This window comes from Chrysoperla carnea, chromosome 5 (assembly GCF_905475395.1).
Source record: "Chrysoperla carnea chromosome 5, inChrCarn1.1, whole genome shotgun sequence".
Lineage (NCBI taxonomy): Eukaryota > Metazoa > Arthropoda > Insecta > Neuroptera > Chrysopidae > Chrysoperla > Chrysoperla carnea.
Window position 1 is genome coordinate 49,248,993 of NC_058341.1, and position 16,989 is coordinate 49,265,981.

The 16,989-nt window shown below is 29.8% G+C and overlaps 1 protein-coding gene across 1 annotated transcript in view; it reads left to right on the forward strand.

Annotated features, from left to right (window-relative positions):
• Positions 1-16,989, forward strand: part of LOC123301809 (dual 3',5'-cyclic-AMP and -GMP phosphodiesterase 11-like) — a 413,277-nt gene that overhangs the window by 39,482 nt on the left and 356,806 nt on the right. Inside the window, exon 2 of the mRNA XM_044884715.1 lies at positions 7,290-7,370. The gene's annotated coding sequence lies outside the window, so the exon portion shown is untranslated. The remainder of the gene's footprint in view (positions 1-7,289; positions 7,371-16,989) is intronic.

Here is a 16,989-nt window from a genome sequence, read left to right on the forward strand (position 1 = left end):
TATGACGTCACTAGTGGGTATCTTCCTCTATGTTTAGTTAGAAATTTTAAACGTTCATATCTTGCATACTAGCAAAGCTTTTTAAAAACCAACTTCACTTTTCTGCGCCTTCAGTTAGAATTATTTACCTGAAGTGATACAAAAAATTTAGTACGATCCCCTATTCATTTTATTTCTAAGACTAGATATTCTATATTAATACAAATAAACCATTATTTATTTAAGTAAAAAAAACACTAAAAATAGAAGCATATTTTCCATAGAAAATAATAAAATGACAAGAACTAGATATAATTATATAAAAGTATAATAAAACAATAGATTGCTAAGTGTAAATTATAATTAATAATAGCTAACGGTTACTGTAGTCAATTTAGCACCAACAACTTACTATTTGCTAATTATTTATAATGAATGTTGTACCTACTAAACGGATAGGAATGATATCATTTTATTTATATTTATTTACCTATTTATACTTATAAAGGTATCTATGTATGTATGTATGTGTGTGTGTGTTTATTAAATTATGTAAATATTAAAATTTAATATATAAGAATTGTACAAGATCTGTCAGAAATAAGCCATGAATTTGGTAGATGATAAGTATTAGTAAAATTTATTTTATAAAATTTTGTTTATGGTGAATATTATTTCCATGTCACTAATACTAACCGAGAATTTTCAAATTTTGTTTGTTGGAGCTTTCAAATCGTAAATATTCCTATTCACCCATGCATGCGATACGCCAAGTAAGGGGAGTTTTTCAAACAGAAATACTGTAAGCTCAGTTCGATATATCTCTAGAAACAACGAATTGAATTGCTTGAACTGCAAGATAAATACCAGGACCAAGACAATCCTTGCGGAATAAAAATAATGCTTACAAGAACAAGACCGAACTGAAAGATACTTGCGAGAACTTTTCTACTATTTCTAAAATATTTAAGTATGAGACAGATCCTAGTTTCATATATAAATGTTTAAGTAGGAGACAGATCCTAGTTCGGTTTTTAATAGTTATTTACGATTCCTAACGTACGAGCTGGGAAACCGGAGAGGTGCGTTAATAATGCATTATCACACGTATATCGTACAAAACTTTACTTACGCCTCTAAAATGTGCAAATAAACGGTAATTATAATTTAAAATTTGTTTTGTTATTGAGATAACAAGAACATTAAAATAATTACCATTGTTTATTATTGTTATTAGTTAAGACTTTGGCGGTAATTTGGCTCACTGGATTGCTTGTAAATTCGTGTGGTAATGAAAATAAAAACCGCTAGCTTCACTGGCCTTAAAAATAATAGCCATCGCTTTATAGCCTCCACCTTTCTTGATCTCGCTTATCCCCCTTCCATAACAATAAAAGGATTGTTTTACACAGCTAAAATATATGCACAGTTTAATTTTTTTAAAGTGTAAAATAGTCATAGTTCATTAAGTATATCAAAAGAAGGCTATGAATTGTTTGATATTTACTATTTAAAATTTTTACAAAAATCTTTAATTTTGTGTTATTTTGATGTATTCTGATAATCTGATGATATTGTACAATTTCATTTAAATCAATTCAGTAGTCCTTGCGAGAAAGCATAACAAATAAACAAACAAATATCCTTACTTTAACATTTATAATATATAGGGACTCGATCAAATTTATGAAAATGAATGTAATATTATTAACGTACGCCACAATGTTGAAAGGTTTTCTTGTTAAAATAGTATACTTGGAACAGCGAGTGTAAATAAATATAATTACTTATGATTTTGTTAACAGCAAGATTGTATCCCAGATCAAGAATAAAGAAAAAATTGGTAAAAGCAAGGCCAAGGCCAATAATTAGGACTCCTTCCTTTTTTTACCATGTCAAACAGGATAACTCCTTATCAAAAAAATAAACAACTTTTGTTTGAAACATTTTTTTGTAAACATCATTGTTTACTCACGAGGGTATAACATACATTAGATGCAAATTTTGTATTATGTATTAATATGGGATTATCAGTTATGTATGTGTGACATATATAGGTAGGTATATGTATAATGTGATAGAGTAATCAACATTGTCTATATATGGAATTTCAACAATTTACTCAGTCAATTGTTTGTTTTAACTTGTTTATAACAATATTCAATGTTAAGGACTGTTTTGAAAGCTGAAACCTTTTTATATTTAGCACAATAAAAAATTATCCATATCCGTATACTTTTAAAAACTCTGCGCAGGTAATATGAACCTAAACTTCTGAATCAATCTGTACCTATAGCACCCCTACTCATTAACTATTTTGTATAATTGTGAGTGAAGCTAACTAGCTAGTTAAGTATTATGTACACAAGTTTGTTGAGTGTGATGCTAAATTTAAAGTATGTCAATAAAATGTAATAAAGATAAAAACACATTATATTCATTATGATTATTAGGAGCTAGTATTATTTGAATATTTTGTGAGAAGTGGGAAAAAATTAAATACCTAGGATTTGGTATCCATTTCACTAACAATAGCGCAACACAATGGTGTAAATTTAGGAAAATCAAAATTCAAATACACATATAAAAGGACTTGTACATCATGAAATAAACATTTCATTAAACATATTGCCAAACTTGTTTGACAAACAAACCACAAAAATCGAACATATCAATCAAAGTATCAAACACATCAAACTCATTCCCTTTTATTAGTATCAAGAAATGAATTTCCCGCAATTTGTCCTCGCGAAAAAAAACTATAGGGAGCAAATTATAGTTTGGATACCATGGGGACTCTTTTGGACGAATATGGTACACTGCTGTTCTTCTTAGGTTCAAAAATTTAATTTTTCGAATGCTCGAAAACTTGAAAAAATATTGAAAATTGTCGCAGAAAAGTTCGATTCATGAGATATACAGGCATTAATGGGATGGACGAAAAATTATTCTAGTTTATCTAAAAGGCTTAAACCGTTGAGCTGTACATACGGTTGAGCCTGAAAAAAGATCGCTTTCTTGAAATATCATTTATCTGCCAAGGCTGGAACGTGATACACCAGTACTTATTTAGACCGGAAAATGGATTGCTGATAAAGGGCGTTCGGAAATATTTTGAACTTTAGATCGAAACTAACTCAAGCAATGCGACTAATCAACAAAAAAAAAACTTACTTGGCCCATGATTATTATACCATACATATATGTAATATGCAAGGTATACTAAGTTTAGCCCCAAGTTTGTAACGCTTAAAAATATTGATGCTACGCACAAAATTTTGATATACGTGTTCATAAAATCACCTAATTCATCCATTTTCGGTTGCCCGTCTGTCCGTCCGTCCGTCTGTCAACTCGATAACTCAAAAACGAAAGAAGATATCAAGCTGAAATGTTTACAGCGTACTCAGGACGTAAAAAGTGAGGTCGAATTCGTAAATGAGCAACATAGGTCAATTGGATCTTGGTTCGGTAGGACCCATCTTGTAAACCGATAGAGATATAACAAAAGTTTAAATGTAACCAATATTCCTTATACAAAACAAAACAACTTTTGTTTGATACATTTTTTCGTAAACATCACTGTTTACCCGTGTGGTCGTAAATTGTATAGTATGTATTATATGGAAATATCACTTATATTAGTTATGTATGTGTGACATGTTTTAATTTGTAATGTGATAGAGTAATCAACCCTGTCTATGTATGGTATTTCAACAATTAACTCAGTCAATTGTTTGTTTTCACTTGTTTTTACCTTACTTTTTATATTTTTGAACTAAGTAATTTACTTTCTCTCAATTCAAGAAAATTTTCTTCGCCGAATGCAATCTTTATTCATGAATATTCTTGGTTTGAGATAAATTTCATATTTTTATTATGAACTCAAGCGTACTTTTGTTTCAATTTTTTGTGTACTCTTTATATGTATACGAGTCCCTCATACATCATATATTTAATAGCTTTTTCTATATTAACACGTTATATCAAATATTATATGAGGACGAGACTTCTGCATCTCTTGATTTTTCTTTTAAAATTAGTTTTTGTTAGTAGGCAAGCCGCAAACCCCTTGAAAAACAAAAATAACCGACCAATCACTAAAAATGTGAATGCAACTTAACATGTAATTTTCGTAAACCTTGGACCAAAAGGAGTCAATTCGTAAAAAAAAACTTTTGCGAGTGGGCTATTAATTGTTATAAGCAAATTAACTTATTAATATACAGTTTGTTTTTAGGTTAGGTAAGGTTAGGTTAGGTTGTATTGGCTGTCCACGAAGGACACGCTTAGGCTATGGAGTCCATTGTGATACCATATATGTGTTTTACTACCTTTCCGTTGATAATTTCATTTATCAGCTCCTCAATTTCAGAAGCTGAGTGCACCTCCTTCATGCATATACCATGCACTACACCAGCTCATCACAACTATTAATTAAATTCATTTTGTTGCGACGGCGGGAATCGAACTCGCTACCTTAAGCATACCGCGGATGGAATTGATTACGCCTTAACCAACTAAGCTAATAGGGCGATCAGTTTGTGTTTAATATTGTAGAAAATTTTATTATTGTAGAAAACTGACTCAAAAAACATATAGGAACTGATTTTGCGACCTCTTTATGCGAATTGACACGACTCTACATGTGTATAATAATGTATTTTAACTCGAAAACAAACGCTATATCTATACATAGATTTTTCGACGAGAGAAATGTATATTTTCTTTTAAAAAAAAAAAGCCGGTTTATGCTTAAGATCTGAGGAGTATTTGGCGTAGAAGTTTTTTGGATTCGATCAACACTCATCGATATAAAAAAAAATTAAAATTGGCTCCTTTTGGTCCAAGGTTTACGAAAAGTACAAACATGTTTAGTAACATTTACATTTTCAAAGATTGGTCAGTCATTTTCATTTCTACGGATTTTAGGTTTGTCGCTTATCTATAGAGAAAGTGCTTTTGTTTGAAAAAATTTCGATTTTGAATTGAATTTCAAATCGTTATGTTTCGGAATAAACTTTAATTAAATTGACGGAATAATCTTCAAATATTATTTGGAGGAATGTTAACAATTGATTTGAAAGGCGTCATCAATTTTTTGCGCAGTGAATTAACTCTGAGTATTTTATTAAAGATCCGTATAGAATAATGGACACAAACTACATGGAATGATAATAATATACGTATGGTACTGTTTGCTTTATACAAACATACATTAATTTTAATTCTGATAATTATTATGGTACAAATATAATAAATAACACCTTCAAATCAATAACATTGCACAGAACCACCATTCATTATTATTTTATTGTAATTTTAATTATCTAGTTGATATATTACTTTTATGTGGAAATGGTGTTGTTTTGTTCTTTATCTATAATATGAATAGTTTTAGTTTATAAACATATATATCGATGGTACTTTTAAAAAGGTCCATAAAATTGGCTAGCCCAAATTAAAAATATTGAATTTGGATTTAGAACTTTTTAGATTCAATAGTAATTTGTTGTGTGCGGACGATTTTCCATTAATTGAATAATAAAAAAACTTTTAACAAAAAGAAAACCGACTTCAAAAGGAAAACTTTTCCAAAGTATATTAAAATGCACTAAAAAGTAAAAAAACAACGATAATATAATGTAGTTTAAATTATTGTTATTTTTGGAGTCGGTGTCAGCCAAGGAAACAACTTTGACAGAACAGTTTTCTACATTAGCTTGGCTGACACTGCACCGACTCCAAAAATAACAATAATTTTAACTACATTATATTATCGTTATTTTTTTACTTTTTAGTGCATTTTAATATATTTTTGAAAAGTTTTCCTTTTGAAGTCGGTTTTCTTTTTGTTAAAAGTTTTTTTATTCTGTGATTTTTAGTGAATCTGAAGTACACTCACCAACTTGCCACTAAAAAAAGAATCATCGAAGTGATATTGAGTTATTCGTCCTCTTGTCGTGCATACTTAATGCAAACGGGAAGCACCAGTTTTTTAACAGATGAATCATCAAAATCGGTTCACCCAGTCAAAAGTTTTGAGGTAACAAACAAAAAATACAGTCGAATTGATGACTTCTTCGAATAACCTCGAATTGATAACGTTTTTGTTGGAAGTCGGGTTAAAAAGAAAGGTCTATCAGGATTTAATAACCTAACAGTCCTTCATATAAATGTTGATATTTTGTTTTATTCTGGGTGTAACATTTAAGTGCTAATTGAGTGCTTCCGAAAATCTTGAAAATTTTTAAAAAAAGATGAGTATTTCAAAAAATTAAAAGAAATATACTCAAATAATACCTTAATGTATTTACCTATTTTCTCATAGTGTTTTTGCATTACGTTATCAGAGTGGGTGGATACCATCACAGGGTAAACGCAATTGCGAAACAATCCACAGACCCGTGCTAACTCGACCCCATTAAACGCGTGCCAACCCGTGAATCACAAAGTGGACGCTATCACAGGATAAACTCAAGCGACAAAAATCTCGGAAATCCTTGCTAATTCGACCCCATTAAAGGCATGGCCAATATGGTGAAAGCGATGGGAAGACAAAACCATATGTTCGTTAAAAATGGTAAAGCACACTTTATTTGACAACGCTTCTTTTACTATCTATCCAGCCAAAATTGTTGAGTTTTTAACTGTTGAGCAACAGGTTTAAATAACTTTAAAAATAGACATTTAAGGTATTTCCAGCATGAATGCACTTGTCCACAGGCTTGGTCTATTTTTTCATAGACTCAGAAAAATGTTAGTTGTGAGATCTTGAAGTTGCAGAATTTTTGGTGGCTTAGATCGCGAGGTCATCAGCTGTTAATTGACTTTTCCGATTGCGACTTCCAAGTATGTAAAACTCTAACTGTCCTTCCAGCTATTTTTTTACGATATTAAAAAATTCTTTCAACAAAATTTAATAAAAATTAGGAGAGTTGAAAAGAAGTTTTTAGAAAAAAATAAAAATAATAACTTTAGATATTAATTTTCCTGTTCAAGATATTTAATTTTGACGTAAATTGCTCAAAATTGGGAACGTAGGCATAATTGTCAAGTGTTTTAAATAGTAGAAATTACTCAATTTCATTATCAATTATTGAAACTTTCAGATTTAATAGTAAGCCCTATTAGGTTTTTAAATTTAATTTTTTGTTAAATTCTGTTGAAACATTTTTATACCTTAGCTTTAGCATATGCACTGTAAATACCATGTTGGAAATATTTTACCCTAATATTTCACATTTCATATTTTTTTGAAAAATTTCTTTGTCAAAAGATGAATTGAATTTCTTTTCTCATATTTACAGGTTAATTAAAACACGTCAAACTGGCGACCTCAGGTGATCATCCATCTCCGCCCGTGTTGTGGTCTGCACGCCATAAACCAGGTTTGTTATATTACAATAAAAAAGTTTGTAAATATAAGTTCACTTACTAATAGTTTTAAGTAATTGATACAATCCGTTAAATTTGTTTAATCGAAATTTTCAGAGAGCCAATTTCGAATGGCCCGAAAAAAATTCAATAATAATTTGTTTTCACTCTCGCATTTTTTTCACAAACTTATTTTCTTGAAAACGTGCACGCATATATACAAGTAATTTTTGTCCATATAAAAATAAGGATAATAATTTTCATTTAAATTTAAAAATAATCCTTTAAAATTGCGTATGAAGGAAGAGCTTTTAACTTTTTTACCATTCATACTTATTATTTATTTAATATAGATACGAAAGAATAGATACTTTAAGCTCTTTATATGATGATTTAGTATTTTTGTTTTTTAACATTTAAAAAGTATCATAATAGAGCTTTTATTTCTTTTCAATTTGGAAAAAGGGTTTTTTTGTTCGTTTTTTGTTATTCATAGATGCGTAAATAAATTTTGTATAAATCACTTTTTCTTATACAGAAAAGTTTTTTTCTTTTATTTAACTTTTGTAAAGGGTTCCGTATCAAAAACACAGACATTTACATTTAATTAAATATTAGAAACATGAACTTTTTCAATTTCTTAATGTAAAAAAAAACTGTTGAAGCGTACAAGAGTCTAGAATAACGAAATTGAGTATTAGTCATCCTTTATTATTCAATTTCAAAAGGCCAGCTAATTTTACATCATACTTTGCAAAATGTGAATCTGTTAATCAAACATAGAACTTGTAGGATGATCAGGAATTTCCGATTGTATGACTTTTAGAATGAAATTCGTTTTATTTACCATGAACTTCTTTGTATGAACATGTAATTTCTTATATACATGATGGGCCATTTTCATTTATGTATATGAATGTCTCGCCAGAAGCGCCACCTATTAAAAAATGACCAGAACAAAAATTGTAGAGTTTCATGGAGTATACCATGTTCATGACATCAGATTGGGCTTAGTTCTTCGGGTTGCTTTAATAGTCAATTTAGATCCTAAACAGTAAGAGAAAACAGTTTTCATCTACACCATTTTTTCGATGGTTTAGAATGCGACTTAAAAATATATCATTATTGCATAATATATGTCATGCCATAATCGAAATAAAGCACGCTAACTACGAGAACATTTGCATGTGTCCATAACTTTGATCTACAATTATCGATAAACTTTAAACGTCCTTTCTTTTGGTTAAATGTAACAATGACATATGTTTAAGTCGCATTTCTTCCGAAAGCTAACGTTTTTCGAAAAATTGTTTTACACAAAAATTGTTACTTTCTATGAGGATCAACTTTATGATTTAAAGTGTTATCTTTAGTTGTTATCTCTTATCATTTAGAATCTATATTTTCTACTAAAAGAACTAGGTCAAATCGGGTATCAGAACCTGATACCTCCTATCCAATTCTACATTTTTTTGCTGAGGTCATTTTGTAATAGGCGACATATTCAGATGCATAGATTAAAATGGCCCACCCTGTATAATAATATACTTTATATGTAAAGTATGGAAGGAATATTAAATTTTGCTTAAACTTTGTAACGGTTAGAAATATTGATGAAAGAAATACCTTAAGCAAAACCAAATAGTTGTTTTACTTTCAGTTGTACTTTATCCAAATATGAAACTGAACCTCTGAAAATAACGGACTACTGTTTTTTTTTTGTTTGATTTTCTTTCCATAAAAAAATTAAATTGTAGGAATTATAACTTTAGTTACATTTATTAAAAAAACTTACTATACTATGTGTCATTTTGTTTAAGTTTTCATGAAAGTTCATACAATTTGTTGAGAGACATGCTATACAAGTTGCATATCAAAATAAATGGTTTGAATAATTTTATCTTTTTATACCATGTATATATGAAATATACATAGTATATTAAGTTTAGTCCAAAGTTTGTAACGCCTAAAAATATTCATGCTACGAAAAAAATTTTGGTATAGGTGTTCATAGAATCACCTAATTAGTCCATTTCCGTTTGTCCGTCCGTCCGTCCGCCCGTCTGTGGACACGATAACTCAAAAACGAAAAGAGATATCAAGATGAAATTTTTATAGCGTACTCAGGACCTAAAAACTGAGGTTAAGTTCGTAAATGAGCAATATGGGTCAATTGGGTCTTGGGTCCGTAGGACCCATCTTGTTAACCGTTAGAGATAGAACAAAAGTTTAAATGTAAAAAATGTTCTTTATAAAAAAATAAACAACTTTTGTTTGAAACATCACTGTTTACCCACGAGGGCGCTTATTAGGTGCAAATTTTATAGTATGCATTAATATGGGAATATCAGTGTGTGTGTAGCTATTTAAAAGTGGATATATTTTTTTATTAACGTGAAGTCAAAAAACAAACGATTGCTTCATCAACACTGTCTATACATGGTATTTCAACAATTAACTCAGTCAATTGTTTGAGTTCACTTGTTATAGTATAATTTTATTTATTCAATCTTGAGAAAAAAAATTTATTAAATCACTCTAATTTGAGCACCATTTGCTTTTAATGTTAATATGTTTTAGTCTAAGATCCGTACTAAAATCGTCCTTCACCGAACTCCTTACCAGACAAAATTTTGTTAATACCAAGATAAAGGATTTTTTTATTTCATTTATTTAACAAAGAGGGTGTGGAAATTGTGTGTAATTAGCAGCATTTTGTTTTTAATAATTGCAAGAATTAACGTGTCCTCTAATTCTAATTTTTGCTAACATAAAATTTCGCAGATCATTACTCCTGGAAAGTTAAGCTGGTTGAGTGCTGGTATGGAAGGTCAGGGTTTATGGAGTCCATGAACGCGGTAGTCGGCGCTTATTCATATTTAGCATGTCAAAAGTGTTAAAATTGTCCAAGCATTTTAATTAATACCAAAATATGGAAACGCTTATCACCTCCATTGATATAAGTATAACCTTATAAGAATCATTTACTAACACTGAATGGTATAAAAGTTTACAAAAGAATCGAAATTCGATAGCTTTTTTATAAGACTCGTTTACAATTCAACTAATTGTAAGAAATAATACCTTATATAACTGTATAGTTACTTATACGCCCTTTGTAGTAATTAGTATTGCTATTTTTATACATGTTTATAAAAGTTTAATAAGCAAAAAATTTTATATTTAGGTACTATTAAAATTAATGAACATAAAACTAAAATAATTTATTTTTCAATTAAAATACAATGAAATAAAATGATTTTATATATCTATATTATCATAAAATTATAGACCGTTTTTGTTAAGTGCGGTGCTCATCATTAGAAAAACTATTAATGTTTACTAAATTAATTTTCTTTGTATTAAGAAACTTTTTACATTTTGTAACACACATATGTTCGTATTCAAAAACAAAAAAATTTATGTAGGGCATGTTCGAGGTGACATACAAGCTCATCGGTACAGTATTTTTGCTGGAAAATATATTTTATTGTTGAATAGTTATTAATGTTATCAAGTGATCATAATGTCAGACAAATTCCCTACTGCGTTTTTCCAGAACGATAACTCAAATATGACAGCATCCTGCACATTTGAAAACGCAGCTTTTTCGAAAAAGGAAGCCATTCACGAAGTTTCAAGTATATATTTATCATTCAAAAAACCCGTGGTGTTCCCGGGTCTAAAACAACTTTGTGATAGTCTGTTATATAAAAAAGGTTGAGGGTAAGGGGAAAGTTTGATTATTGTACAGTTATATGTATCTAAATTTATTCATTTTTTATCACTAATTACAAGAGGGTATTTTCTTTTATACGAGAAATAATCTAAAAATATTTTTTTGAGATAGCTTAGACAAAAAGTAGTAAAACAACAAAATAAATTAAATTCAAAGTTTTCGGTTTCCTTTATCTGTTTTTAAACACCATGAAGTAGTAGCCGGTCATGTTATTACATCATAAAGCTATGTAAACAAAAAAGTTTAAACAATAATCATACAAAATTTCAGCGCATTTTTGTTTACATAATTGTCTAGCGTCATGACCACACAGGAATTCATTGTCATTATTCGAGCGTTTTTCGCCAAATTTTGTCCAATGGAAAATTTAAATGCATTTTTATACCATGTATATATGAAATATATCATAGTATATTAAGTTTAGTGCTAAGTTTTTATCGCTTAAAAAATTGATGCTACCAACAAAATTTGGTATAGGTGTTCATAAAATCACCTAATAAGGCTATTTCCGGCTATCCCTGTCCGTTTGTCCGCCAGTCTGTCTGTAAGCACGATAACGAAAAAACGAAAGAGATATCAAGCTGAAATTTTTATAGCATGCTTAGGATATAAAAAGTGAGGAGTTCGTAAATGAGCAACATAGGTCATTTTTTTGCAAACGTAAACACTGTCTATACATGGTATTTCAATAATTTACTGACTCAATTGTTTGTTTTCACTTGTTATACCATGTGTATGAAGTATACCAAGGTATATTAAGTTTAGTCCCAAGTTTGTAACGCTTAAAAATATTGATACTATAAACAAAATTTTGGTACAGGTGTTCATAAAATCATCTAATTAGTTTCTTTCCGTCTGTCTGTCTGTCTGTCTGTTGTCTGTCGTCTGTCGTCAGTCCGTCTGTCATCACGATTACTCAAAAACGTAAACAGATATCAAGCAGAAATTTTTATAGCGTGCTAAGGACGTAAAAAGTCAGGTCAAGTTCGTAAATGAGCAATATAGGTCAATTGGGTCTTGGGTCCGTAGGACCCATCTTGTAAACCGTTAAAGATAGAACAAAAGTTTAAATGTAAAAAATGTTCCTTTTAAAAAAATAAACACTTTTTGTTTGGAACTTTTTTTCGTAAACATCACTGTTTACCCGTGAGGTCGTAAATTATGCACAAATTGTATAGTTTGTATTATATGGGAATATCAGTTATATATGTGTGACATGTATGTATGTGTAATGTGACAAAGTAATCAACACTGTCTATACATGGTATTTAAACAATTAACTCAGTCAATTGTTTGTTTTCACTTGTTTCCTTATCGATTGAATTTAAATTTTGTTTTTTTCGTGGTTTATAAGTACTATAGAATCTAATTGAAACACTACCTACCTTATTATTTCTTTAAGATATATTTAACAGCAATTGGATCACAGACCAAAATACTTTCCGCACAATAAGACCTAGAAGCTTAGAATTCACGTACAACGACGTAATTACGGGTATCAGCTGGTAAAATTTAAAATTAATATAAATGTAATTTTCAATCCACATACATACCGTAGTTGTAGGAGGTACTTTGTGCCGATATGAAATTTGATTTCCTGTTCAAGTAATAATATTTTAAATCGGATATAAACATGATTGAACATATTTTAGTGACATACATTGATTATTATGAAAAAGAAAACTTCATTAATATTCATAACTGATATTATTGTACGGAAAAATCACTTTATTAAAAAATATGGGAAATTTTTTATTGTGATGACATTATTATACATTTTTATTTTATTTTTCATTGTCATGGTTAGAGCTAGGTATTTTTTAGGTGGGTGTTTTTTATGGATTATAATTGTGTAATTTATGTAGTATTCACAAATTTTTTAATTTATACCTACTATTATCATCAATCTTTACTAGAAATTATATATATTAAAAATTTTATCTCCAATTCCATCCGCAAGTATTTCTACGTTCATTAGAATTAGAAACAAGCCGTGGATAGAGTCTGGCGCGACCCTTGGGGTCCACACAAATAACTTCATAGCATGACAAGAAGTCATAAAAAATAAAAAAAATAAAAACTCGACCGACTTAATTGAATGTCATATTACCGTTAATACGCTTCCATTGGCACATCAACTAAGTCGATATAATTTTTTGTTCCGCAATATTGGTCAGGAAAAACTTTAAGAAAAATCTCGCCCGGCTCGAAACGACTTGCATGACCGAATGTTATGAAATTCTTTTCGGATCATATTGCTGTTCATACGCTTCGATCGGCAATATAAATCAGAATAAAATTTAAGAAAAATCTCGCGCGACTCGAAACGGCTCGACCGAATGTTGTGAAATTCTTTTCGAGCCATATGGTACGAGAGTTGGAAATGTTTTGGAACGTTTTTTTTAATAACTAGAAAATATTTGACACGATGTTATTAATGCAAAACTATCTAGAAATTATAATTCCTATTGCTAGATGATATAAAACAAGTGAAAAAAAACAATAGACTGAGTTAATTGTTGAAATACCCTGTATAGAGAGAGGAGTCTATGCTGGTTTTATTTTTTATAAATTAGAAGAGTTTAGAACACACAATTATGGCGGCCTTCCGGGCGCCATTTACTTGGTTTTCGAAAATATTTTCAAGATTTCATTTTTTCCGTCTTTCGAGAATGTTGCGCAAGACCACTAGTTGAAGCTACCTGCAAATCTTCAATTCCTTCAAAAGTTGTTTATTTTTTTTATAAGGAACATTTTTTAAAATACTTGTGCTCTATCTCTAACAATTTTTTAGATGGGTTCTACGGATCCGAGACCCAATTAGCCTATAAATTGCTCTTTTACGAATTCAAATCCACGTTTTACGTCTTGAGTACGCTATAAAAATCCTGATATCTCTTTTCAATCTTAATTTATCGTGATTACAGACGGACGGACAGCCGGAAATAGACTAATAAGGTGATTTTATGAACACCTATAACAAAATTTTGTTTGTATCATGAATATTTCTAAGCGTTATGAACTTAGGTACTAAACTTATAGTATACCTGCATATTTCATACATTCAGAGTATAAGATCAGTTTTATAGTGAATAGTCAAGTCAGTAAACGCACTTAACTTATTTTATTTTATTCCTAACTAATTGTAATAAGAAAATAAATTTTCAAAATACAGCTTAAAATCTATCTTTTGATAACATTATCAGATCTTATAACATGATATTACGTGATACAATTGTACATAATAGCAACGACTTTCAAATTTTATTTGTACAACCGACGAAAAAGGAGGAGGTTCTCAATTCAACCCGCATTTTTTTTAAACGACAACGCATAACTTAAGAAGTTGGCTACATATAACTTTGAACAAAAAGTTTGCCCCTAAGGGTAGAAAAATAGAGAATGATCGATTGTTCACCCATTGAATTTTTATCTGTGAATCGATTCTTATATATGTTCACTGATTTCCCCGCCAATTGTGGACGATTTTGAAAGGGATACTCTCGTTTGTTTGAAAGAGTATGAACTCCAAAACTTTTAGTTTTAAAGATATAGACTAATGCGGGTAATATCTGAGTTTATTTATTACGTACTCAGGCAGACCTTAACTTAAATCATTGACTGGAGTCGATACTTATTAAATTTAATTTTTTTATTTTTACTTTTTATTTTTTACTTTTTTTGTGCGTTGTTTGTCGGTTTTATTTTTTGCAAAATTTTGTTATCTAGAGTATGATTAATTGTTTTGTTTAGAGACCGTTGTAATAACTAAGAATGTAATTTTAAAACCGAAATAAAAAATATTCGATGTCGCCAAAAGCGACATATACACTATATTTTTAGGATAACTATAAAAATTTTTACAATAAATTCATTTTTCTCTGTACGTATGAAAATTATTTTTTATACTGATAACAATTTTTCTATAGACTGGAATGAATCGCTTCTGATTATAATATCACATATTTAATTCATATCACGTACGGTTTTTCCATATAAAATTCTGGATATATACTTTTCTGCGTCTTTTTTTTTTTGTGTGAAAAACATTTGGTTATGTTGATTGATAGATATTATTAGGTTCTTTCTTTAAAGTAAAAGTAAATTTTATTATTTAATCAAAATTATATAAATAATAACCCTCTGAAATGTCGTATTTGTGCGTGTTTAAATTCCTGTTATATTGGGAAAATTAATTCGATTTAGGATTATTTCATTAAACGTTGGCGCATCCAGGCGTCACATGATACGATTTCTGACTATGTCGTAGTGAAAATGATGGGTATTATGAAGATGAGCATGATCGTTATCCATTCATTCGATTTTCAATGTTTGGTGCTTCCTGTTCTTTGTAAAGTTCCTGTTCAGAGGTAGACCGTGCACCTTTTGTGTACATTTAGAAAAAACTAGCTGTTAAACCCGCTTCGCTGGGTTGTTTTTGCACATTTAAATATCAAAATTGTTAAATGAAAGACTTTTTTTTTTAATTCTCTCTGTGTGTACGGAACAGTAAGATTTTTTTGGCCGATCCCAATATTATGTCTACACTCTCTGTGTGTACGGAAAAGTAAGGGAAAGATCGATAGAAACCCATGGAACATTCCAGAATATTCGAGAAAGTTCTAGAAAATTCGATAGAAATCCATAGAACATTCCAGAATGTTCGAGAAAATTCTAGAAAATTCGATAGAAATCCATAGAACATTCCAGAATGTTCGAGAAAATTCTAGAAAATTCGATAGAAATCCATGGAACATTCCAGAATTTTCGAGAAAAATCGAAAGACATTTGCGCCAGTAGCGCCATCTAGTGAAAATTGTACTATTGACAGTGGGGCCTATTGTACTATTAGAACTATTTTTTTAATCTATTTTCTATGAATTTCTAGATCATTTTTAATTCCACCCCCTCCAAACTCCCTTATTCACAATGGGAGCCTAAGGGCTACCCAATGACATAATCCCCTACCGAAGGTCAATGGTTAGTTTTAGGGAAAATCGGGGACATACAAACAAACACTCTCTTTTTATATATATAGATTACACTTTGAAAAACATTTTACGCTAAACTAAAAGTAGTAGGGATTTCGTGTTTAACGCAAATTGTAGTAATAACTACTGTGATTCGTGATTTTTACTTCGAAGTGAAGATTTCCTAAAACTAGAGGAAAACAAGATTTTCTAAAGTCGTAACTAAACTATAATGCGTAGAAGGTAACGACTAGCGATTAGATATATTCTTCCTCCTCGTTGCAACAGAAATTTAAGATGTAATTCTTTAGGTTATACTCAAAATAGAAATTTTATTTATTTAAATTACTTTTTTAAGAATCTTTGATTTGAAGTTTTCTATTTCGAATGTTTAAAATATTTAATTCAATCCCAAGTCACAAGACAAACAGAAATCCAATTTAGAAACTCTATCATATAGATAATACATTGCTTATCATCTAACAAGGATAAGCTCTAACCAATATTTGCATTTAAGAGCATCAGAAATGTACCTATAATAAGTAAACATTTTCGTGAAATTATGTACACATTTTATATACAGTGTTCTTAAAATATCGAAGGTATGAATTAACACTCCAACTGATGTATGAGATAATTTTTTTCGTTTGCGACCTCGATTCGATCCGATAGTATCGTCACCATTGTATTTGTTCACATATAAGGATACTCTCTATCTTATCTCACGTTTCGACAGAGTTCGCTTTTTGTCTTATTTACTTTTTTCCCACCGAATGACAAGTAGTGGACTCATATTGACGATAGCCTGATCTGATCATTTATTTGTTTAAAAATTTTCTATAATTTGTGTGCGATATTCACCTTTAACGACGTAATGATGCATGGTGATTTTCCCAATATTAATTATATCGTGCTGCCCAGAAA